General features: G+C 51.3%; 1 long non-coding RNA gene across 3 annotated transcripts; it reads left to right on the top strand.

Moving 5' to 3' along the window:
• Nucleotides 1–9455: 9455 nt before the first annotated feature.
• Nucleotides 9456–17917, top strand: LOC118352689 (uncharacterized). Of its 3 annotated transcripts, none has more exons than XR_007406826.1 (3): nucleotides 9456–10311; nucleotides 11468–15430; nucleotides 15715–17917. It is a non-coding gene; the product is annotated as an uncharacterized LOC118352689 (long non-coding RNA). The 3 variants fall into 3 exon arrangements; XR_007406827.1 differs by having other exon boundaries at nucleotides 9456–15430; nucleotides 15715–15935; nucleotides 16179–16849; XR_007406825.1 differs by having other exon boundaries at nucleotides 9456–15430.
• The last annotated feature ends 5177 nt before the right edge of the window (nucleotides 17918–23094 follow it).

The following is a 23094-nucleotide window of genomic DNA, read 5'->3' as shown; positions in this document are numbered from 1 at the left end:
GTCCTGGGCGGGATGGGAGGCAGGGTCCGTGCTTGCAGCGTCTGGGCTCGGGTCCCAGCCTGGCTCGAGTAGCCACGGTCAGGCCACTGACCCCTCTGAGCTTCACTGTCTACACCCGCGAACCAGGAGTAACTCTTCTTTCTCAGAATCACTATGAAGCGTCGGCGCAATGACACCAGCCAAGGGCTTTAGCGCAGAGCCTGGGCACAGTCCGTGGAGCAGGACGCATGGCCACGACTGGGGGTGTCCCCTCACTGAGGTGAGCCGGCCGGTCTGGTCGGCCGCATGTGCGGGGAGGCCGCTGCTGACCCGAAGTGAGGGGGGCCCGGGGCTCCCGGCTCGCTGATGGGAGGCGCCCCTCGGGGTCTTGGTGTGGCCGAGGGGTTGGGTGGCCCTGGGCACGTCTCCTCCCCTCGCTGGGTTCCCACCTGTAAAATGGCAGAGTTGACCTGTGCGAGGTCTCCCAGCCCTGCTCTCTGGGGGGCCACGTGGGCAGAGGGGCGTCCTGGGGGAGCACGTCGGTTGGTGCTCAGGGCACCTGCTGGCTGGCACTTGGGCGTCGTGTTGGGTCAATACCCAGTAGTGGAACAGACCACGTGGTGTTTCTGGGTTTAGTGTTCCAGGACGGTGCATCCTGTTTCCACAGTGGCTGCGCCGGTTCGTGTTCCCAGTGGCCGGGCGCGGGGCTCCCCTCTCTCCACGCCCCTGTTACAGCCACGTCTCCTTCTTGATTGCCTTTCTCTCTCTAAGGTGATTTCAGGACAGAAACTGTCCTTATGCGAACTTTCCTATTCTTCTTTAAGCATACAGTTGTCCACCAATTGTAACATCGCCCCCAGCTTCCCTGACTGAGGGATGCAGCCCGAGATCTTTCTCGAAAGGATGGAAAAGTGCCGAGCATCCTCCTGAGGGAGTCTGAGCACACTGCCCGGCCTGGACCAGCGCTTCCCCATCGTGGCCGGAGAGGACCCCTGGCCCCCTGACCCCTGGCCCCCCGGCCCCCATCTGCCGGCCAGCCTCAGACGGCCCCAGCGGGGCAGCTGTCTCCACTCGTCCTTCCTGCTGTGGCTGCACTTTTATTTCCAAGCTCAGTGTCCATGGTAAACAGGAGACACCAGATTTTTTTCCGTCCTCCATTCCTACCCGTGTCAACCCACCAGACAGATGTTTTCCACTTGTCTTGCCTCCTCCCTGGCCAGGCAAGGTTTTGAATCAAGAAAGGGAAAATATAATTGCAGTGAGGAGTCAAACATCTTTGCCCTTGAAAGAGGAAAGTCATTCATGTGCTCAGTGGGAACTTTCTGAGTGTGGCCCTGGGATGCGGTGGGGTCACAGGCTCCCTCCCTCAAGGCACTCACAGTCTGGTGGAGGGGACGCGAGAGAGATCCTGGTTGGGGAGCAGCCCCCTGAGCAGCCCCCCAGGGTGGAAGGCCTGGGAAGGGGCCTTGGAGGGGAACTGAGAGCTCTCCAGGGGAAGGAGGGTGTACACTGCTGGGAAAGCATCTGCCAAGGGACAGCAATCGAGGAAGGGGGTGTGTTGGGGAGAGGGTGGGGCTGGCCTTTGGGTGCATGTGGCAGGGAGAGGCCAGATGGAGCTGGGTGCCAAGGAGGGCTCTAGGGCTGCATCCCAGAGGGACAGGGGGAGCTTCTGGAGAATCTGAGCAGGGTGCTATGCGGTCATACCTCGGAGGGCAAGCTGGAGGCAGCAGGTGCAGGCAATGGTCCAGGTGGGCCCAGCTAGGGAGGGGACAGGGCTTGAGAAATGCTCGGGAGATCAGAGCAATTCATCCTGAGGAGCCTCAGGCTTGAGGAATGAAGGAGGGGCTGAGTATGTCCCAGGTGTATGACCCCACTGGGCTCCAGGTTCAGGTCAGCTGGCTGGAGCAGGTCACGTTCTGGCCAGAAGGAGCAGGGTGCGAGGAAGGTATGAGGGTGAGGAACACACACACACACACACACACACACACACACACACACGGGGCGGGGGTTCGGGGGCGATAATAACAGACATTTACTGAGTGCTTACTCTGTGCGTAAGCACTTCACACATACTATCTTACTGACTTCTCCCCATTTTACAGATGAGAACACTGAGCTTGGGAGAGAGCACATAGGTCCCTGTAGACGTGGCTGGGGATGCCAGAGCTGAATCCTAAATCAGGCAACCTGAGTGCGGAACTGCTTTGCCACCTGAGGCTCAGACAGCAGACCCTCACCTTGGGTGACACTGTGTGGCTGTCCAGTGGGGTTGGCATTGGGTCTGAAAGCTCCCTGAGCATTCCCCAAGCTACTCACTGGACAAAGCTGCTCCTCTTAAGCCAGTGTGGATGCTTTTCAGATCCCTTCCTTCCTGTTGTTTAACGGGGCCCTGGGTGTGTAGAGCTGGACTATGTATCATCTTTGTTTATGACACTCTCTGAGCTCCCCACGGAAGACCCTCTTCCTCTTCCCTGCCTCCCTCCCTGTCCCTTCCTCCTTCCCTTCCTTCCTGTATGTTAATCTAATAAACACCCGTTAATCAACATCCAACAAGAAAGCTGGAACCCTGACAACAATTGCCATGTTGTGTTCCTCCATCCAGAACTTTCCTCCCCCAACCCAAGGGAACAGATTTCCATAAATCTTCTGTTTATCATCCCCCTGGTTTCATTTGATCACATCTAAATATAACCTCAAAAATATTTTTAATTTTGGTCATGTTTAGCTTTAAAAAGGGCATTATGCTGTATAATTTAAAAAAAATGTGAAGTTTTAGAACAGTTTTGGATTTACGGAAAAATTGAGAATGCAGAGAGTTTGTGTAATCCTTTTGGACTTTCTTTTTTTCTCCCAAAATTATATTGCTGTTTTGGAAAGCATTTTTGGCATTGTCTCATGAATGAGCCTTTACATACCTCACATACCAGCAATTCTTCTCCTAGGTCTTACCAGGATGTTCATGGCAGCACCATTGCTAGTATTAAAACGTTGGACACAGCCCACATCCTGGCAACAGAAATAGACAAGTAGATAAATGAATTATGGTGTATTTAGACATTGGGATATTATGGAGCAGTAAAACTGAATGACAGTGGGGACACAAATATGAATGAATCCTAGAATCTAATTTGAATGGATATTCAAGTAAAATAAAAGGAAATCTGAGATTTTTCCCTCCTTGGTGCATAGGGGACCCCAAAAAGTTGTCCAGCATTTAGGGGCAATTGTGGTCAAAGGCCACCACCTTTTGAGAACAGGATGGGCAGATGTCAACAGAAGAGGGCGAGACTCTGTCTGCAGGAGGACCACCTCCAAGGTTGGTTTGGAGCTTGAGGTGTGGCCAAGTTGAATCAAGGTGACCAGAACTGGAGGTACCTGTAGAGGGTTATAATGCACCACAGTTGAAGCTGGGGAGCCAGTGTGGGAGGGGCCTCCGCTAGGCCTGGAGAGGGAGAGAGAGAGAGAAGACAGCTCCCAGGGGAGTGGGATGGGGAGACACCCTGAAACTGGCTGAATAAGCATTGTGGTCACCAGAGAACGGCCCAGAGCGGGGCGGGGGAACTTCTCCAAATGCTGCCCCAGCTGAACAAACTGTCCCTTAGCCTCATCCAATTTCCATGCTCACTTAGCAACCCTCATATTTTTCTAAAATAATTTTTATTGTAAAACAGTGCATCCTTATAAAAGAAAAAATTTAAATGCATAAAATAGAGAGAAGGAACAAAAACCATCCATGCTTTCAGTGCTCACTTTGGACTACATTTAGGCGTATTTTATTTCAGCCTTTTCCATATACTAATAATTATATCATGCCCATTATTTTAACTCATGTCTTTTATCCAAGCACACTTTTGCAATGTAAACCTTTTGTGGTCATAATCTTTAATGAATGTATATAGTTCATTGAGTGGAATCTATCTATCTATTTATCTATCCACCTATGTATCTACCCATCCATCCATCTATCCACCCTATTGATCACTGATCTATCTACCCATCCATCCATCCATTTATCTGTCCCACCTTCACTTCATAGAATATATTCTATAGAAAATATATATTTTTTATTCCAATGGTTGTTCTCCAATGGCTGGTTATTTTGGCTGTTTCTAGGTTTTCACTATTATAAGTAATCTTGCCAGGAATATCTTGGGGCAAAAAGCTTTTTCAGTATTCAAATTATTTCCTTAGGAGACATTTCCAGAAGTGGAATTATTAGATCAAAGGGTTTGAATATATTTAAGCCTCATGATACTTGCTGCCAGATTGCTTTCCAATTGTATGGCAACAACTCACCCTCCTGCAGGCATCCTGTGATCAAGCGTATTTCACTGCACCTTCATGAGCATTGAGCATCTAATTTTTAAATAGCTCTGCTAATTTCTGATGACCAGTCTATGGAAATCAATGACATCCTAGAAAAGACAGGAGCTGTCCTAGAGGGCCAGGTCCTGGGAAAACTGTCCTCCAGTGTGTATTATGCTGCTGTCCTATTGACCACAAGTTTGCCATCATTTGACTCCAAGTGAGCCAGTCCCTTGGGCAAGACGACCAAATGGAGTTCTATGGTCAGCTGAGCTGAGGCCCAAACCCATGGATTTGAAGGTCAAAGGATCCAGTCAGGAGTCTCTCTGGCCCCTCGTAACCGCAACTGTTTCTGGAGAAATGAATGCCCTAGAAGGAAAGAAAAATATGAGGGTGCCAGTCATTGGTGCACCTTCTATTTCACTCCTATCAGTGCAAAATGAACAAACCTTTTCAAACATTATAAAGAGAAAGGGAAAGGATTTCATTCAAGCCCAAGGTAGGACAGCTGCCCGGGATACACAATCCTCACGAAGAAGAGAGTGCTCCGGGGAAGGAACATTTGGTGCAGGGTGATGTGTCTTTTACATAAAGAATGACAAATCATCATGAAGAAGTACATTCCAGAAAGTTACAGACCTTATCTTATGTTTTTAATATGTGCAAGACTGTATGACTTGAATATTTGGGAACCAAGGAGATTTTTTGTTATGTTTTTCTTATCTTTATGTCTGGAATGCTCCTTTTTGGTTATTTATTATTTTTTTTAAAGAAGCAGACATACAGTGTGTGCTCGGGGCAGAAATAGAGCCCGTGTTTTGAGATTTTGCCGAGTCATTTTGGACTTTGGCAAAATGTTGAAGGAGAGCTTTCCTGGGAGCCCAGAGAAAAGTTGAAAATTTCCCTTATCGCTCCTGTGTTCTCCTCACCAGTAGATCTGCAGTTTGTTCAGGCAGTTTTGTAGATGCCCTGAGCTCATAGTGGGAGCCCGGACCCCAGCCCCAGGAGACGAATCACAGCTGTAGTACGGCTGGCATAATAACATCATTCCCACTGGCCAATCAGTGGTCCCAGGCAGGTATACGATGCCATTTTGGTCAATAAAGTGTAGGTAGAAGTTGGCCAGAGTAGAAGTAGAGTAAAAGTTGGGACACCTTTGACTCGCATGACTCTTTAGCCCTTTGCCCTCTGCTCTTTTTGCTGCCTGGAATGCACATGGAATGCCCTCTTGTGACTGCGCTGACAAGCATGAGGACAAAAGCTACTACAGCAAGAATGCCTGAGCAGAAAGATAGATGAGCCTGTGTCCTTGAGGAGCTGGTCCACTCTTTAATCGCCTGTTCCAAGACTTACTTCCTGCTTTGCAGAAAAACAATCTTATGTGTATTTATGTCACTTTGACAGGCTCCTCAGTTACTTGCATCTGAATGCATTCCTACCAAGAGCTGACATTCTGTGGGAGCCAGGATTAATAATGCTAGCTGCTGCGACAATGTTCGGCGGCTAAACACCATTCAGTTTGTTTCTCACTTGTGTCACCATCTGATGTGGGTTAGGCAATGCTCCTCCAAGCTGTGACCCAGAGATCTAGGCTCCTTCCATCCCGTGACATTATCTTTTTCAACACACGCATGGTCTCCGTGGTTGCCATGGAAGGGGAGGGGGAATGCAGACAACCAAGTCCGTGATCTTATGGCCAACCCTGTAAACAGCACGGATTGCTTTTGCTGGCATCTCCTTGGTCAAGACCCTGTCATAGAGCCTCAATCTAACTGCAAAGCAGAGGCTGGGATGTCGTCTTTCTGTATGCTCAGGAGGAAGAAATGGGGTTAGTGAGCTAGCAGCCGGTCTCTACTCCACACTCGCTGAAAGGGAACCATCCCAGAGATGAACACGTTGGCATCACAGTTTGCCAAAGACCCATCTGGGAATGTGGGCTCTGGATCTGGAAAGCGAGACTGCTCTAATGTGCAGTGGCCGAGCTGTGTCTGAAGATTGGCAGTCTGTCATCGGCGTCCAGGGGCAACCTTGCCAAATGCCTGATTTCTGTTTTTGTTGCTTTGCTTTGGAAAAAAAAAGTGATATTGACATTTTTCAGAAGTGTGATTTATTTAGGTGTTTTTTAAAAAAGATTTTATTTATTTATTCATGAGAGACAGAGAGAGGCAGAGACACAGGCAGAGGGAGAAGCAGGCTCCCTGCAGGGATCCTAATGTGGGATGCAATTCCAGGACCCTGGGATCACTCCCTGAGCCAAAGGCAGATGCTTAAATGCTGAGCCACCCAGGTCATCCCAGAAGTGCGATTTAAAAAATACTAAGACTCCCTCCCTCCCTCCCTCCCTCCCTCCCTCCCTCCCTCCCTCCCTCCCTCCCTCCCTCCCTCCCTCCTTTCCTTCCTTCCTTCCTTCCTTCCTTCCTTCCTTCCTTCCTTCCTTCCTTCCCTTCCTTCCATTTGTATATCCTGAAGAGTTGGGTGACCTGTGGCTTGGTTTGGAATGGACTCATCGGGATCTAAATCAGTTTGGTCAGAATGTCTTCTCTTAGATGCTATTTTCACAAATTCTTGTTAACAGTCATGGGTACTGACTCTGTGCAAAACTCTGGGCCACCCTTGGGGCCCAGATACAACCAAACAGTGTTCTTGCCCTCAAGGAACCTGTCGTTTTGCCATCATACATGTCCACAATAAGAGGGGAAGGACAGGAGGCAGCCAAAATGGGTGTCATGGCTGAGACCCCAGGGTTTATTGCACCACATGTGGTCACACAGGGGAAACTCACCGGTCAGGGCCTTTAAGAAATCTTGGTGCCATCATTCATTCACTAATCAGGCAGTGTGTGCAAAATGCTAAGGACCGTATCTGAGATGTGACACACTCTTTCCATTCATTCATTCATCTAATTGGGAAGGAATCCCTGTTATGTTCCAGGCCCTGGGCTGATGCTGAGGATAGGTAGAGAAGGCTCTATAGGGTTGTAAATCTGGCAATCCAGTTCCGAAGCTCCCATCCAGCTGAGGAGCTGATCAGACAAGCAGACAATTATAGCACAGTGATGGGAGGTGTACTGTTCATTGTGGGAGCACACAGATGGGAGGTAGGGAGGGCTTCCTGGAGGAAGTGGCACCTAAGCAGAACCATGAAGGATGAATAGGCAGGAGCTGGCCACGCAGAGATGTTATATAATTCACAGGTCTCAAGGCAAAACGAAAATGCAGGGCCTCTTATTTAAAAAGCAAGGACCAGTGCCATTTCAAGGCGCTAAAATACAAAGCTTTCCCCATTTCTTCCACATTTACCTCTCTTGTCTTATCATAGGGTTTTTACTTGTATTTAATGATTTTCTACATAAAGAACAATTAAAAATTAAAATTATTGGCACACATTTGACCGGTCATCTTTATATTGTGCAATACCGGTTTTAAATGGAGATCTAAGAGCCTTTAGCTTGTAAGCGGAATCGCTGAAACGACATGTCCTATTTCAAAGGTCCTGCCCGCACATGAACTTCATTCTTACCAGAAAAGTGAGAACACTCAACTATTTTTGTTTTGCTTCTTGACGAAATCACATTCTGCCCACGTGCTGGGCCTTCGCCTTCCTGCTGAGCCAGGAAGGGCTGAGTCAGAGGGAACTATGGGGGGGCCGTCTCTCCCGGTCCTTCAGCACCTTCAATTTTGGCAGAAGTGATTGGCTAATGCAGGGACCTCATGTGACTAAGAGAGGGTGACGCAGTGCCCCGGTCCTTCTCGTTTCTCAGAATGCCCCGTGCGTGAGTATGTGTGTGCATGCGCGTGCTTGTGTGTGCACGTGCGTGTGTTCTGAAGAAGCTCTGATCAGAATGGTTGCAGATATGACGTGCGTACCCAGGGCTGCCTGTGAGTGCGGCTGAACTGCACACGTCCGCGGGGCCGCTGGAGTGGCACGCTTGCAGCATGGCAAGGAGCAGCACATGCACACGCACACACTGCATGCACCACCACCCTCCACCCCGCTGCTCACAGGCACCCGTTGTTGTCCCATCGCATCTCATCTCCAAACCACAGCTGGGAAGACGGAACTATGGCTTTAAGATAGTGACCGCAGAGCATTAAGCCAAGTGAGGAGCCCTCCTGGGCGTCGGGCCAGGTGGGCCAGGTGCGGTGCTACGGGAGCTGTGCCGGGTGAGTGTGAGAAGGCAGGGAGCGGTGGCAGACGTGCCCACTGCACATACCTCCTGCCCCGCACGCAGGCTCCGGCCCACGGCACTCACAAGATACAAGAGTTCAAAGATAAGGTTAAGAATTTCACGATGGCAGTCAGATGCATTAAGTACCTTGCCCTGGTGAGCACCGGGCCCTCCTGGGGCTGGAACCCGTGTGACAGCAGGGGTCACGAGCTCCCGGGGCTGCCCCAGGGACCCGGTGATGACAGCTTCCAGTAATAGAGAAGATACAGTGGGAGGGCTCCAAAGCCTGCCCAGGCTCTGTGTTTCCCTTCTGTGATGCATGGGGGGCTCCCTGTACCCCAACTTCTAGCCATTCTCTGTCCTCTTGCCCCTGCTCATCTCAGCTTCAGGGATCCCCGGAAATGAAGGCTTGCCTCTGGGCTAGCCCCATGTGACCACGCTGAGAGCTGGGAGCTCCACAGCAGGCAGGACCTCAAGAAGGCCTGGCAGACAGAGGGCTTGTGGAAAGCCTAACTGGAGTCGGGGTGGGGGGGTGTCTCTTCCTTGGACTGACTCCAAGGCATCCCAGAGCGAGGGACCCCAGCACAGCCCACCAAGTCCACGCCCAGCCTCCACTGGCCTCTTCTCCTCCGCGGGCCTTTACGTCGCCTCGACCCTGCAGAGAGCAGTATTTGGAAAGCGCCCATGTGCCAGCATCCCAACCTTGACCTACCAGTTTGGCCCATCATCCTTGACTAGGGTGCTGGTGTCTCCGTGCTCAGCCCCCTGCCCACCTCTCCAGCCTTGTCTCCGCCTGCCCCGGTGTCTCTCCAACCACCTGGCCAGGGTAAGGGCACTACAGAAGGGGCGCAGCGATGCAGGCTGCCAGGTGGCCCCGGGGGTGAGGAGTTGTGAACGGGCTGTGAGGAAGCACGATGGCTCAAGGACTCTGCTTCCAGTTCTGCTAAGTCAGCTGGAAGCTGGTAAGGCTGGAGCAGATCTGCTCAAGGAGATGCAAAGCAACAGGAAGTCTGGAGATAACACAGGATGGGGGAGGAAGTGGAGGACGCAAGCTCCCTCCTGGCCGGGTGCCCCCTCTCCCTGGCGCCGGAGCTGCCCGTGATCAGCTGCCTTCAAGTCTCCGTGGCGTGAGCCGAGCTGCCTCGAAGTGTCAGGAGGCCCCAAGCATTTCTGGCCACTTCCGGTCCAAGTGGCTCTATTTCTGGCAGTTTAATTTTAGATGCTCCGCTCCGGCGTGGGAAGGAAGACAGGAAGGGCACTTAGGTGGCTGGACCAGAGGGGAACTACAGCTGCACGACTTTTCAGACTGTGTCCCGTTAGCAACAGGCTGCTCGTGGCTGCTGAGCTGTGCCACCCACACCTACTTCCAGGTCGGAGGGCCGGGAGGGCGGGGGACCAGGCTGAGCCGAGGCCAGATACAGCTGGGAAGCTCTTCTACACCGAAGAAACCAGGGTGTGTTTGCAGAAGAACCAGCACATTCTGAGGAACTTGGGCCTCCTTGTAAGGATGGGGATGGGCTAGGAGTCGGCCAGGCCCCGGTCATGACCCCAGGATGATGTGAGGATTCGTGGACACAACAGCAGGTCTGGGCCAGCTCAGTGCCTGGCACCCGGCACGACATCCGTCAGTGATCGCCTGTCTCCTGCCCTGTCCCTCTCTTCCCTCATAGAGGCATCTCAGGGGGGAAGAGGCTGCCCAGGACCAGATAGCTTGCTTTGGGGACTCCGGCCAGCGTGGAAATCCACAGGCATGAGGGTGGAGGCCAGTAGGAAAGAATTTGGGTGGGGATGGTCTTTAAAAACTGGTCACCACAGGAGTGGTGACTGACGAGTCTCCTGATACTTAAGAAAGGGAAAGGGTAAGTTTCCAGATCTAAGACTGATGGATTATATTTTTGATTGAGCTCATCCCTGGCCCGAATTCTGGGACACGTTATAAAACAGAAAAGAAAGTGGAGATCACAAAGAAGTCTGGTTTGTTTGGTATTACAATATTTACTTGTCTGTTTACTTATAGGGCTGAGCAGAGGGCTGGTGCTCGATCCGCGTACTTGAAAATGAACTGTTAGCAAGCCAGGGTGATGTCATTTGCCCCTGGCCACGGGGTTCCTATGGGTGTCCCAGGAAAATGCCCTATGGGTAGGCTATTTGGAAATTTGGCAGGGCATTTCAGAGTCCCTCCTGAAATCTTCGTGAACCACAGAGGGGAAATGGGAACTGAATGTTGGCCAATTGAGGTAGGACTGAATTTGGTTGTTGGACTAGCTGTGAATCTGGTAGAGCTGTGAGATTGCCGATATTTGACCATTTTGACCTACAAACATGGCCAGGTCGCACGGTTCACCAGCTATTTATTGGACTAGGAAACTGCATAAATCCCTTCCAGCACAAGGGCTCTGTATTGCTAGGAGACTCTGCTTGCCCAGAGAAGCTGGAACTCCAGCCACTGCATGGAGGTGAAGACTACGATTCTGGGGTCAGAGGCTCTTGGCTCAAATTCTGGCCCCTACCACTCCTAGGGTTCATGAAGGAGCATGCACAGTGTGCCCAGCCTGGTGCCTGCCCAGGGCTGGCCCCTCTCTCTGCTGAGGGTCTTTGCACCATCACCTGCTCTCTGCTCTACCCCGGGGTGAGAGGCAAAGCAGGAATGAAGCCAGGAGGTGTAAGGTCAGAGCTGTAAGTGGCAGTGCATTGGGTTTGGGATCCAGGGGGAACAACAGGGGTAGGGGAACTTTGTGCAGTGGATAGAACCAAAGGATGGGGAGGCGCTAGGAAGATGCCATGAGCATTGAGACTAGCATTTGCCAAAATGTAGATAGCAACCGGGGCCGGAGACATAAGTAGGGCGCTCAAGGATCTAGTTTGTTAGTTATTGCTGCAAAACCAACTCTCAGCCCCCAACTCAGTGGCCTCCAACAGCAAGTCTTTGTTCTCAAGATCAAGGGTCTATGGGATGGACGCCGGACCTGGGGGTGGCTATTTCAGAAGTGGGTTGGATTTTTGTTCTCGTTTTAGGATGAAGAGAAGGAGCATGGCTAGGGCATGTTTTCCTCAAGGGGTGAATGGAAGCATGCCATGTTCCTTGAGGCCTGTCACTTCTACCTAAATCCCATTGGCCACGGCAAGGCCAGGTTGGATGAGGGAGGAGGGTGCACAAACCCTATGGAGGTGGATCACCAGACAAGAATCCATTTTGCCACCATGTTCATCTGTAGGAAAGAGTCAGCAGCCACTAACACGAGTACTCAGGTATGCTGGAGAGCTTCTCTTTATTTTCATTTTTAAATTTTTCTTAGAGAGAGAGTGCAAGTGCATGTGTATGTGTGTAGGGGCAGGGGCGGAGGAGGGAGGTGCAGAGGGAGAGAGAGAATCCTACGCAGCTTTCACACCCACTGTGGAGCCCAACGTGGGGTTTGAGCTCATGACCCTGACATCATGACTGGACCTGAAATCAAGAGTTGGATGCTTAACTGACTGAACCACCCAGATGCCCCTGGAGAGCTTCTCTTTATTATTTATTTAAAAAAAGACTTTACTTATTTATTTGATAGAGAGAGTACAAGCAGGAGAGCAGCAGAGGGAGAAGGAGAAGTAGACTCCCTGCTGGGCAGGGCGCCTGACATGGTGCTTGATCCCGGGACCCTGGGATCATGACCTGAGCTGAAGGCAGCTGCCTACTGACTCAGCCACCCAGGTGCCCCGAGAGCCTCTCTTTAAAAGGCTGGGGACACACTCGTTACACAGCTTCATCAAGCTGCTCTGTGACCCTGACAGATTCTAGTCATGAAAGCAGCCACTCCCATTATGCTCCTTCTATGGAAGCCAATTAGTGCCAATCCTCAAATCAGCCCTACCAGGTAGTGTTATTTAATTTTCTCTTTGAGGAAACCGAGTCTTTGAGATGTCAGTTGACCTGTCCTGGCCCTTAAGGCATTTCAAGGCAGAACCAGGACTCCAAGGCAGATCCGGGTGCCCCAAGGTCTGTATGCTTTACCTTGTGCCAGCCTTGAAGGCCTGAGACCAAGGCACAGGAGATTCCAGCTCACAATAGGCTGCAAAGAGGTGTTTAGGGGCAGAGAGGGTGCCCTGTGATCCCACTTCTAAAACGGAGTCCCATGCCTATCTGGCTGCTTTGAGGGACTGGCCAGAGTGACTTTCCTTTCATGAGACTGGGTGAAACTCATACTTAGTCGCCTTTATGGGGTATGTTAAAATGGCCAGGTCCAGACTAGCAGGGGGTAAATTTGGGTTCTTTATGGTGAAATGTATCATGCTGAAGACATCACATTGGTCCCCTAGGAGGTAGGAGACAATGAAGTCATCATTGCTCATAAAGCTCATCTGCCCTGAGCTCAGCTCTGCTGCTGGCTGCCCTGGCTATGGATGCTCAGTAAGGGGACAGATTCTTAATTCCATACCTATTAGTGTGGATGCCATGGGAAGGACGGCTCAGCCATTGATCCTGCTGGGACAGATGGCCCTGTGTTCCTGCCAGGGCTTCCCAGAGATCCCGATTCTGAGTTTTGGGGGCCTGGCATATAGGTCACCCCCAGAAATGACCTTGGAAAACCATATGTTGGGGCCCTGCAGCGGGAGCATTTGTATTCATGAGAAAATTGACGATCTCATACCTCTGGGCTATAAAAGGGCCTTGGTGCCAGGCTAATAAAACTCCGAAATCAATATTCCACGAGGTCCTAAGTGTTGCAGAATGAGGCGCTGTTTGCTTCAGGTTTGCCTCTGAAATTAGATAAATTAACGTAATGAATTCTCACAACTCATTTGCATACATCGCCAATTTGATTTTAGAGGGAAGCATCGGAGAAGATGGTGCTGTGGATGCGCGTGTTGGGTTTGACCTATTTTCTGAGCTCTTTGTGTCTGCAGCGTGTGCACATTCTCTTCAAATGAAGCCGTGGCACCGTGCTTTAGAATGAGTAGGAGGTCCTCCGCCGGCACAGAAATGAGCCGATGCCCCAGGGAAGATACTGGGTGGCGTGTGAACTTCAGGGACTGTGCTTCTGGTGGCCTCTGGCTCAGCCAGTGACATTGGGAAGGCGTCTCGACCTCCTAGAAAGTCCATCTGTGTGCTCGAGGCTGGAATTCTGGGGGGGGTGCTGCCCACAGCCTGCATGGGTGCTGGGAGGAGGCCGTGATGTGGCTGAGGGTCCTCTGTCTGTGCTCGCTCCCTTCTCTCTTCTGTGCAGCTCATACCAGCTCTCCAGGCCGGGAGAGGGGACCCCACGCCCCAGGCCATCTTCACAAGGAGCCTGAGCCGGCCACACGGTGTGGCGAGGAGCACTGCGATCCTCGGGCAGCATGCCACACACGCGGGGAAAGAGGTGCCCTCTGCAACGTGGAAAGAGCCAGACCTGGGACTGGTCCCAGGGCATGTCCCATCCCTGTCCCCAGATGGTCTTCAACACCCTTTGCTTTCACTGATGAGCCCTGGGAGTGCTGGCTCCTTCCTGGGCTCCTAGTGGAATCTCACCTGTGGGAGAGATGGATCCATTTCCCCCCATACTGGGCCGTGTGCAGGCCCCAGCTCTGGGAAGTAAGGCTCTCCCATTAAACGCGCTTGTTCCTTCTGATGTGTGGAGATGGAGTTCTAGAAGCCTGGAGTGTGAGTGTGAGAACCTGGCAGACGAGGAGGTGAAAGCTGTGTGAGAAGTCAAGGTTTCTCAACCCTGAGAAGGAAGCAGGTGAAATAGTAAACCTCCTGCCAGAAGCTTTGAAAACAGCATTGTTCATCTGCCAGCAGGCGTCTTGTGTGTCCCCTTGAGGACGGTCACACAGGCATCTCATTATTCCGGGGACATGGCCTCATGTCCTGCCTCCAAGTCTTTGGCCCGGAGAGCCCTCGCTGACTCCGCTGACCCGGAGCCTGGCTCCCCACAGCCTCTTGGGCCCGAGTGCGGCACTGTCGACAGTGCTGTCTCCATCAGCGCCATCACCTGCCCTTGTCTTGTTCTTACATTCTGGAACATCCTGGGTAGAAGTTTTAGCCAAATGCCAGTATAACGCCATGCACTAGGTCAGAGTGTTCTTGGGTGCCATTGAACAATGGGAATTGGCAAAAATGCGTCATGTTTGCCAGTGGCAAGAACCCCCAAGTCAAGTGGCAAATGCCCCTGATGCAGGACAGGCAGGAAGAAAGTTCTGCCCAAAGTCTAAGTGTCTTCTAGGCAAGGAGGCCTGGCGCGGCGGTGTGGGGTCTCGCGATGCCGGCAACAGCGAGGTGAGGATGAGGTGGTTCTCACCTCATAGGGCTAGAGCAAGCGTGCCGGCTCCAGTGGCAGTGTGGAGCGCGGTGGCCCGTGATCAAACTGTCATACCTGTCAGGTGCCGCCGTGGCACGGCCAGGCTCCCTCCACCTCATTTCAGGGTTTGCTCCTCATCCACGGCAGGGATGGGGCCCACCAGGGGCCTCCTCAGAGTCACCCTCAGGTCCCCCTGCCCTTCCCCACCCTTGGAAAGGGAGGAAAGTAAGGAAGAACAACGACCCCTGGGGTCACACTGCCACCACACCAGGCCTTGCAGACCTGCCACCCAAGATTAGCTCCACCCTTGGGCAGGGATTCCCTCTGTCCCAAGATCCCATCCTGCCCCAGGCACAGGATGTAAAGTCTCAGCATCTGAGTCTGGGTTCTGTGCATTAGAGTTCAGGTTTTGGGCGAATGATTCTCTGTCTCGAGACTCAGTTTCCTCCTCTGTAAAATGGGTGTAATCCTGCCTCCTTTGCTGGCTTGTGGGAGAGGCGGAGGACATGCACAGCAGGAAAGGGCTTTGTAAATGGGGGATGCTCTTGATGCATCTTGGTGACGATACATCCGGCTTTCAGGGGTGTGAAGACGTGGCCTTCCAAACAGTCTACATTGATTTTTCACAAGACCACTGAGGACCTGTCAGTAGGGATGCCATTGTACGAATGACAAGACTTCTATGAACCTCGAGGAGCAGGAGAAGCAAATGCCAAAGGTGGGTGCTCCTGGGTGAGTGTTTCAGCTTCAGTTAGTTTTTCCATTAGAGACACTCACAGCTGGGCTGGACCAGCCCTGAAGGTGTGCTGCTCCGTGGGGCTGCGGTAGAAGGCACAGAAGGACCAGACTGGGGAGGTGGGGGGCAGGGAGGAGGACATTTAGTGGGGGAGGCCTCCCGCCTAAGAGTGGCTACTGCCGCAGCTCTGTCCTGGAGGTAGTGGGGGGCCAGGCTGAGGGGGACCAAGGGGTCTGCATCTCTCTGACCGGACCCTGCTTCCCTAGGTTACCAGAATCCTCCAGGGGCTGACATCTGCCCCAGGGGACCCTTTGGTCAGTGTGTTGGATCAAGAACTCCCCCTGCCCCCCAGGCATTGGCTCGGTGGAATGTGACTGGGTGACACACCATCCTTCTCTGTTCTCCTGGGACTACGATCTAAGCTCAGGAAGAGCCCTGACCGCTAACCACAGCCTTAGCTAGGAGCTCCCTGCTGTACCTGATGCAGGTATGGGGTCCAGGGCTGCAGGTGTCAGATATCTGAGGGTCCAGGCTGCTGGCTTAGATGTGGAGAGTGGATGGGGCAAAGCCACTCCCCAGGGAGGGGGGGACTTGCAGGGAAGTGGTGAGCCCACCTGCTCTGAACCAGCAGCGTGCTCAGCACGAGCCAGGGAAGAAAGCTAGGCCTGCGTGCGGGTGTGCGAAACCTCCCAGGTTTTAACATTTTTAATTCCCGTGTATTCACATACAGTGTTACATTAGCTTCAGGTGTGCAGTATAGTGATTCAACCCTCCCGTGCAACACCCGGCGCTCATCAGGGTAGGTGTAATCAGTGTTCTCTTCATCCCCATCACTTATTTCCCCTGCCCTCCCCCCCCCCACCTCCCCTCTACAAACCACCTGTTTGTTCTCTATGGCTCAGTTTTTTGGTTTCTCTCTCTTTTCTTTCATTTGTTCATTTGTTTTGTTTCTTAAATTCCACATATGAGTGAAATCGTATGGTATTTGTCTTTCTCTGACTTATTTCGCTTAGCATTATACTCTCTAGATCCATCCATGTTGTTGCAAATGGCAGGATTTTATTCTTTTTTATGGCCGATTAATATTCCATTGTGTATATATGTATATTTGCAGCCTCTTCTTATCCATCCATCAGTCAATGGGCATTTGGGCTGCTTCCATATCTTGGCATGAATAATGCTGCTATAAACAGAGGTGTTCCCAAATCTTTCCAAATTAGTGTTTCAGGTCTCACATTTAGGTCCTTAATCCATTCGACTTTATTTATTTATTTATTTTTATTTATTTATTTTTTATTTTTATTTATTTATTTTTTTTAATTTATTTTTTATTGGTGTTCAATTTACTAACATACAGAATAACCCCCAGTGCCCGTCACTCCCACCCTCCGCCCTCCTCCCCTTCCACCACCCCTAGTTCGTTTCCCAGAGTTAGCAGTCTTTACGTTCTGTCTCCCTTTCTGATATTTCCCACACATTTCTTCCCCCTTCCCTTATATTCCCTTTCACTATTATTTATATTCCCCAAATGAATGAGAACATATAATGTTTGTCCTTCTCCGACTGGCTTACTTCACTCAGCCGACTTTATTTTTGTATATGATGTAAGAAAATGGTCCAGTCTCATTCTTCTGCATGTAGCTTTCCAGTTTTCCCAACACCATTTGCTGAAGAGACTGTCCTTTTCCCATTGCGTATTTTTGCCTTCTTTGTCAAAGATGAATTGACCATATAATTGTGGATTTATTTCTGGGATTTCTATTCTGTTCTATGGATGTGTGTATGTATTTTTGTGCCAGCACCATATTGTTTTGATGACTTGTAATATAGCTTAAAGCCTGGCATTGTGACGATGCCCCCAAATTTGTTCTTTTTTAAGATTGCTTTGGCTGTTTGGGGTCTTTTGCGATTCCACACAAATTTCGGGACTGTTTGTTGCAACTCTGTGAAAAATGCTGTGGGTATTTTGATAGGGATTGCATTCGATCTGTAGATTGTTTGGGTGGTTTAGACATTTTAACAATATTTGTTCTTCCAATCTATTAGCATGGAATGTCTTTCCATTTCTTTGTATCCTCTTCAATTTCTTTTATCAGTGTTTCCTAGTTTTCAGAGTGCAGGTCTTTCACCTCTTTGCTTAAGTTTATTGCTAGGTATCTTATTATTTTTGGTGCAATTATAAATGGGATTATTTTCTTAATTTCTCTTTCTGCTGCTTCATTATTAGTGTATAGAAATGCTACGGATTTCTGCACATTGATTTTGCATCCAACACCCTCACTGAATTCATTTATCAGTTCTAGCAATGTTTTGGTGAAGTCTTTAGGGTTTTCTATATATAGTATCATGACATCTACAAACAGTGAAAGTTTGACTTCTTCCTTACCAATTTGGATGCTTTTTACTTCTGTTTTTGTCTGATTGCTAAGGCTTCCAGTACTTGTGTTGAATAAAAGTGGTGAGAATGGACGACCTTGTCTTGCTCCTGAACTTAGAGGAAGACCTCTCAGCTTTTCCCCATTGAGGATATTAGCTGTGGGTTTTTCATATATGGTGTTTATTATGTTGACGTATGTTCCCTTTAAACCTATTTTGTTGAGGGTTTTTTTTTATCATAAATGGGTGTTATATTTTGTCAAATACTTTTTCTGCATCTATTGAAATGATTATATGGTTTTTATCCTTTTTTTTGTGGATCTGATGTATCACGTTGATTGGTTTGTGAGAAATATCCCAATTTTTAAAAAAAGATTTTATTTATTTATTCATGAGAGACACAGAGAGAGGCAGAGACATAGACAGAGAGAGAAGCAGGCTCCTCGCAAGGAGCCTGATGCAGGACTCAATCCCCAGACCAGGATCACGCCCTGAGCTGAAGGCAGATGCTCAACCACTGAGTCACCCAGGAGTCCCCAAATCTTCCAATTTTTAAGTGATAGAACCACTTCAGATTTCTGTAAGATGATGTGAAGAGCTAAGCAGTGCAATAGAGGACAGTTGGGTGCACGGAAGACAGAGAGACAGGAGGCCACCCCCCTCCCTTCCTTCCCCAGGGCTGGCTGGTACATGACCTACAGGCGGGGGACTCCCTGACCCTTCCTCCCAGCTGCTCCTCCCCAGGACATATCACATCTTCCCTTCCTCCCCTGCCATGTCTGCCTTCTTGTCCCTTACTCTGAGCGTCACACTGCTGTCCCTTTGGCCCCTCCCAGGTCTAGCTCTGGATCTTGCCTGGTTTTCCTCTCTGACCACCCCCCTGCAGGTCATGCACTACCATCCCCTCCCTCTCCTGACCTGCCCTCCAATCTGCTAGTCCCAGCAGCTCCCAACAGCCTTTACCACCATCAAAAACTGCTGGCTTCCAGGTGTGTCCCTCGGAGAACATGCTTGGGAGGAACAGCACCTCTTGCTCCCCCAGCCGTCCTTCTGTTCATGGCCTCATCCTGGAAGGACTGGGTGTGTCATTCTTCGTGCCGGCCACACCCCAGCTAGCCCAGAGTCTTGGTTGATGTCCTCCCTTCTCCCCCCATTTTCTATCTTTACTCTTCAAATTCACCCAGGAGCAGAGTGGAAGATGGCAGAGAGAGAACCTGTGGATCAGTCAGTCACCCCACAAGCAACCTCTCTCACATGCTTCTTTCCCATCAGCCCCTGGCCTGCTCCTCTGGGTTAGAACCAGCCTGAGCCTTGGACTGCGAGGCCGTGCAACTCCAGGGCTGCAGCAAGACCACAGTCAATTCCCATGGTGCCTTTGCACTAATGAGAGCCCAGTGCTCCTCGCTCAAGAAAGACATTTGGTAGTTAGTCCAACATTGCAATCTGAATTGCTGGGGGAAGAGCACTCCCTGGCACACAGCAACTCTGGTTGCACATATGTGTGTGTGGGCAAGTGCACACGAACCCGAACCTACCTTCCTGTCCAATTACACAGCTCCCAGGCACTGGAGCATTTGTATCTGTTTAGTCTGAAGGAGTGCAAATCAGGCCTCAGACAGCAACGGGGGAGGGGGGCAGGAGAGGCAACCTGGGGATGTCTACGCTCCAAGTGTCCACAATGAGTGCCTGTGAGTATGTACATGGCAGGGTAGGTTAATGTGGAAGGGATTTCCCGCTGACTCTACTCCTCAACCTTACAGACTGGCCAGGAAGTCTAGAACTCCATGGCCCCTTGTGCATTCTATGTGCTATGTCTACAAGCTGTGTGAAGCCCCTCTCAGTGAAGGTACCCATGTGCAGTGTGCAACCTGAACATCCACACAAGGCCTTCTTGGGTTAAAAGTATAGGTTTGGATAATAGTCCCCTGGGCTTGTATCTGGGCTCTGCTAATTGTTAGCTTGAGACCGAGCTTTGCATAAATTAACCACGCACCGTGTGTAGCTTTTACTATCAGGGAGCTACGAAAACGGGCAGATCCTGGCGACCGGGGGCCCTGGGTACCGTCAGTGTTACAGCCCTCAGCTAACAAGACAGGCCCGAGGGCCCGCAAATGTGGAGTTCAGGTCTGAAAGGGAGGGCAACCCTGAATCTTTTCAAAAGGTGTCCTGGGTAACTCCAGCAGACAATCCCTGAGCCCACTGCCCCCGGATGGGCCAAACTACCCAAGGTTCTCCAAACCTCTAGCTCTGCCATGACTTCTGCCCTTGTTCCTGCTGTCCCCTGCCTGGGCCGTGCAGACCTGGTGAGCTGACCTCGTCCCTCTGGGCTCCGTGTCAATACCCTGACCCCTGCATAGAAGGAATCTGGTGGTCCTCCCTTCTCTGAGTGGGCTGGCCCCGTGCTTGGTCTCTGACCTGGATGGTGGGCAGCCCGAGGGCCCTTGGGCTCGAGCAGACTCACCCCCGAACCTCAGCGAGGCGCTGGGCACACAGGCCACCAGCGGATATGGGTGAAGGACCATGGCATGTCACTGTGCCCCTACGTGTCCCCTGGGCTGTGAGCTCCTGAGGGGCAGACGCTGGCTTCTCTGGATCTTGGAATCTCCCAGTCTCTGCCAGGAGGCAGGGGCTGAGCGGTGGTGGGGAAACAGGCTCAGAAAGCCCATGTGGGAATTCGAGAAGCTGCTGAAAGAGCTATTGCCTCCTCAGCAAGAGGAGAGAGGGGAGGAGTGACACAGCTTCTGGGCTGCCCGACAGGATGTGCGTTAACTCCTCCAGAAACCACAGCACCAGGGGCTTTGGGGCTGAAATTCCTGCAGGACACCAGAGATTGTTCTATAAAAATACCCTTTTAAAAATAGCAGCTGGTTTGGTTTTGTTTCCTAAAGGCCGTGGAGTGCGGCTTCCTGATTTGGGAAGACAAGTGTCTGAGCAGCACAGGGAAGGCCAGGGTTTGGGCCCTGGAGGGTCAGCCTGGGAGTTCAGGGTGCCATCCGCACTCTCACGGGGGCCCTGGGGGCCGGACCTGGCGGCTGCACCCATGGGCAGTGACCCGTGACCCACAGAGGCTCTTCAGGTTTTATCCTCCCCCACTGCTTCCTCCCCCTCCCCTCCTCTCCTCCACTCCCCCCTCCCCTCTCCCTTCCTGCTCCACATATAGACCTGAGCTTAGAAGAGCTCCAGAGACTGGCACCCGGAGGTGTGAGTCCAGATCCATCACTTCCCAGCTCTGAGATCTTGGTCAAATAACCTCACCTCTCTGGCTCCTTTCCTTCTTCTACAAAATAGGAGTAACAAGAGTCCTAGCCTGATAAGGCCCTGGTCGGATGACAGAGGCAGCGGCCTGGAGTCACCTACTTCCCCATCAGGCCACCCCTCAGGACTGACTCATCAGAGGGTGACGAGGGGGAAGAATGGGAAGCCCCTGCTCTGGGTGGCTCGAGGGGCCACGCGGCACAGCAGGGGTCCCTCCGTGGCTGTGTCCTCCTGCCGTGGAGTAGGAGCGACGTGTTTCCCTTTTGGTTTTCTGTTTTCCCAAAAGTTGTGCCTTTTGCTGCACTGTGCTTGCGGTCAGAAAGACGAAAACAATAAATGCCATTTAGAAAGAAAATAGCATTTGCTGAGAACTTCTGCTTTCTGATCTCAGCTGGAACCCAAGGGCCCTGGGGGGAGGACTTCGTGTGGGCTTCAGGCTGCCACGCAGTAGGTGGGAGCCACCAGGGCCGGGACTCTGCAGGGACTTGAGCCGACCACCCTGGGCTGGGTGGCCTGCAGCAACCAGCGGCCATTCCAGCCCCAGCAGGGGCCTGTGGGGAAGATCCGGGTTGGGTGTGTTTGCTCCTGTGTCCCCCACTCCCTTCCTCCACGGTGACCACCTCCTGCCACTCTGCCTTCGGGGGCCCTGCTTCCCCCCTTCTCTGTCTTTTGGGGCTGTTGACAAAACTCCAACTCCTTGGTCAGGGGCTGGGATATTTCGACCCAAAGCTCTGTTCCTGTGGACATTTTGTCCTCGAGACATTTTGAATTCAAGGATTTTAATCAGAATTAGTCAACAGTGATGCGTTTCCCTCTAGAAAGTACCAGAATTCCACAGGGAACTCCATTAAGCCAATTTAATCCCTTTACCAGTTTTCTGTCCAGCACAGTTAAACCATTTCCGATGTTTCCGTCTCCATTTTGCTGAAATTATTTTCATAGAGATCAATTCTCTTGCATTTAGAATTTCGCAGCGGAGGTTTGCTCCATAAACCAGTTCCTTCTCCATCTCAGACTTTACTAATCGCAGCTGCCGCCGTGGCGCTGTGTGGAGTCCGTCAAGGTTGGTCTTCCTGGGTTATGGTCTAGTTTGCGTTTTTCGGAGTTAATCCATGAGGACACAGTGAGCAGTTTCAGGAGACAGGGAGCTAGTGGGGCAGGGCCCGTGGAGGAGGGGAGAGGGAAGGGACAGAGGGAGACACAGAGAGGGGGACTGAGGGGCCTCTGGGCAGAAACAGAGCTGATGCTCAACTGAGGCTCCTGGTGAAAGACCACAGCCCTCCCTCTGCCAGTCTGAAGGCCCTTCCAGGAGCATCCTGGCTGCTACTGATGCAGGTGTGCTGCCACCTGGCACACGGGCTGGAAGGTAAGATGGAGGGGCTGCCAGCTGCCACGTTCTGCTGCATGAACAGAGCCTAAGTAGGAGGGTCAAGGAGCACAGAAGAACGGTGGACCAGGAGACAGCCAGGAAGGGAAGTCCAAGGGCCTTGATCATTTCAGACCCTGGATCCAGCCATGCCTGACTGCAGCGCCCCAAGCTGCCCTGTTATATACTTCTCCAATTTTTTTTTCTTAAGGTAATTGATTTGGGGTTCTTTCACTTGCAACCAAACATATTCTCCTGAACACCCTCCAGCTCTGGGCTCACACGTCTGTGGTGTCTGTTCCCGCTCATGTGATTTGATGTTCCTCAAAGCCTTTCAGGAACCCCCTTGTCTCTCCCCCCCCACCCCGTGTCTTCTCCCTTGGCTTAGCGTTGACCTATCAGGAGTCTATGGACTACAGACATTCTTTTTCAGATGCCTCTTGAGTGCCCAGCATGATGCTGGGGACCAAGAATGGGGTGGAAGCATTGGGACAAACTCCTCAATCTCACTTCTCTGTTGCCTTCTCTGTGAAGCAGGTAAATCACAATTCTCGCCAGCAGCTCTGTGAACAGCAGACTGTCGAGGTACTAGGAGATGCTGGTAGTCACTCACTGCTTGAACCATGGTGGAAAGGGCCCCCCGGAGGCT

The sequence above is a fragment of the Canis lupus genome, chromosome 28, assembly GCF_003254725.2.
Source record: "Canis lupus dingo isolate Sandy chromosome 28, ASM325472v2, whole genome shotgun sequence".
Lineage (NCBI taxonomy): Eukaryota > Metazoa > Chordata > Mammalia > Carnivora > Canidae > Canis > Canis lupus.
Note: the sequence above shows the minus strand (reverse complement) of the source record. Positions and strands in the feature narration are given on the sequence as shown.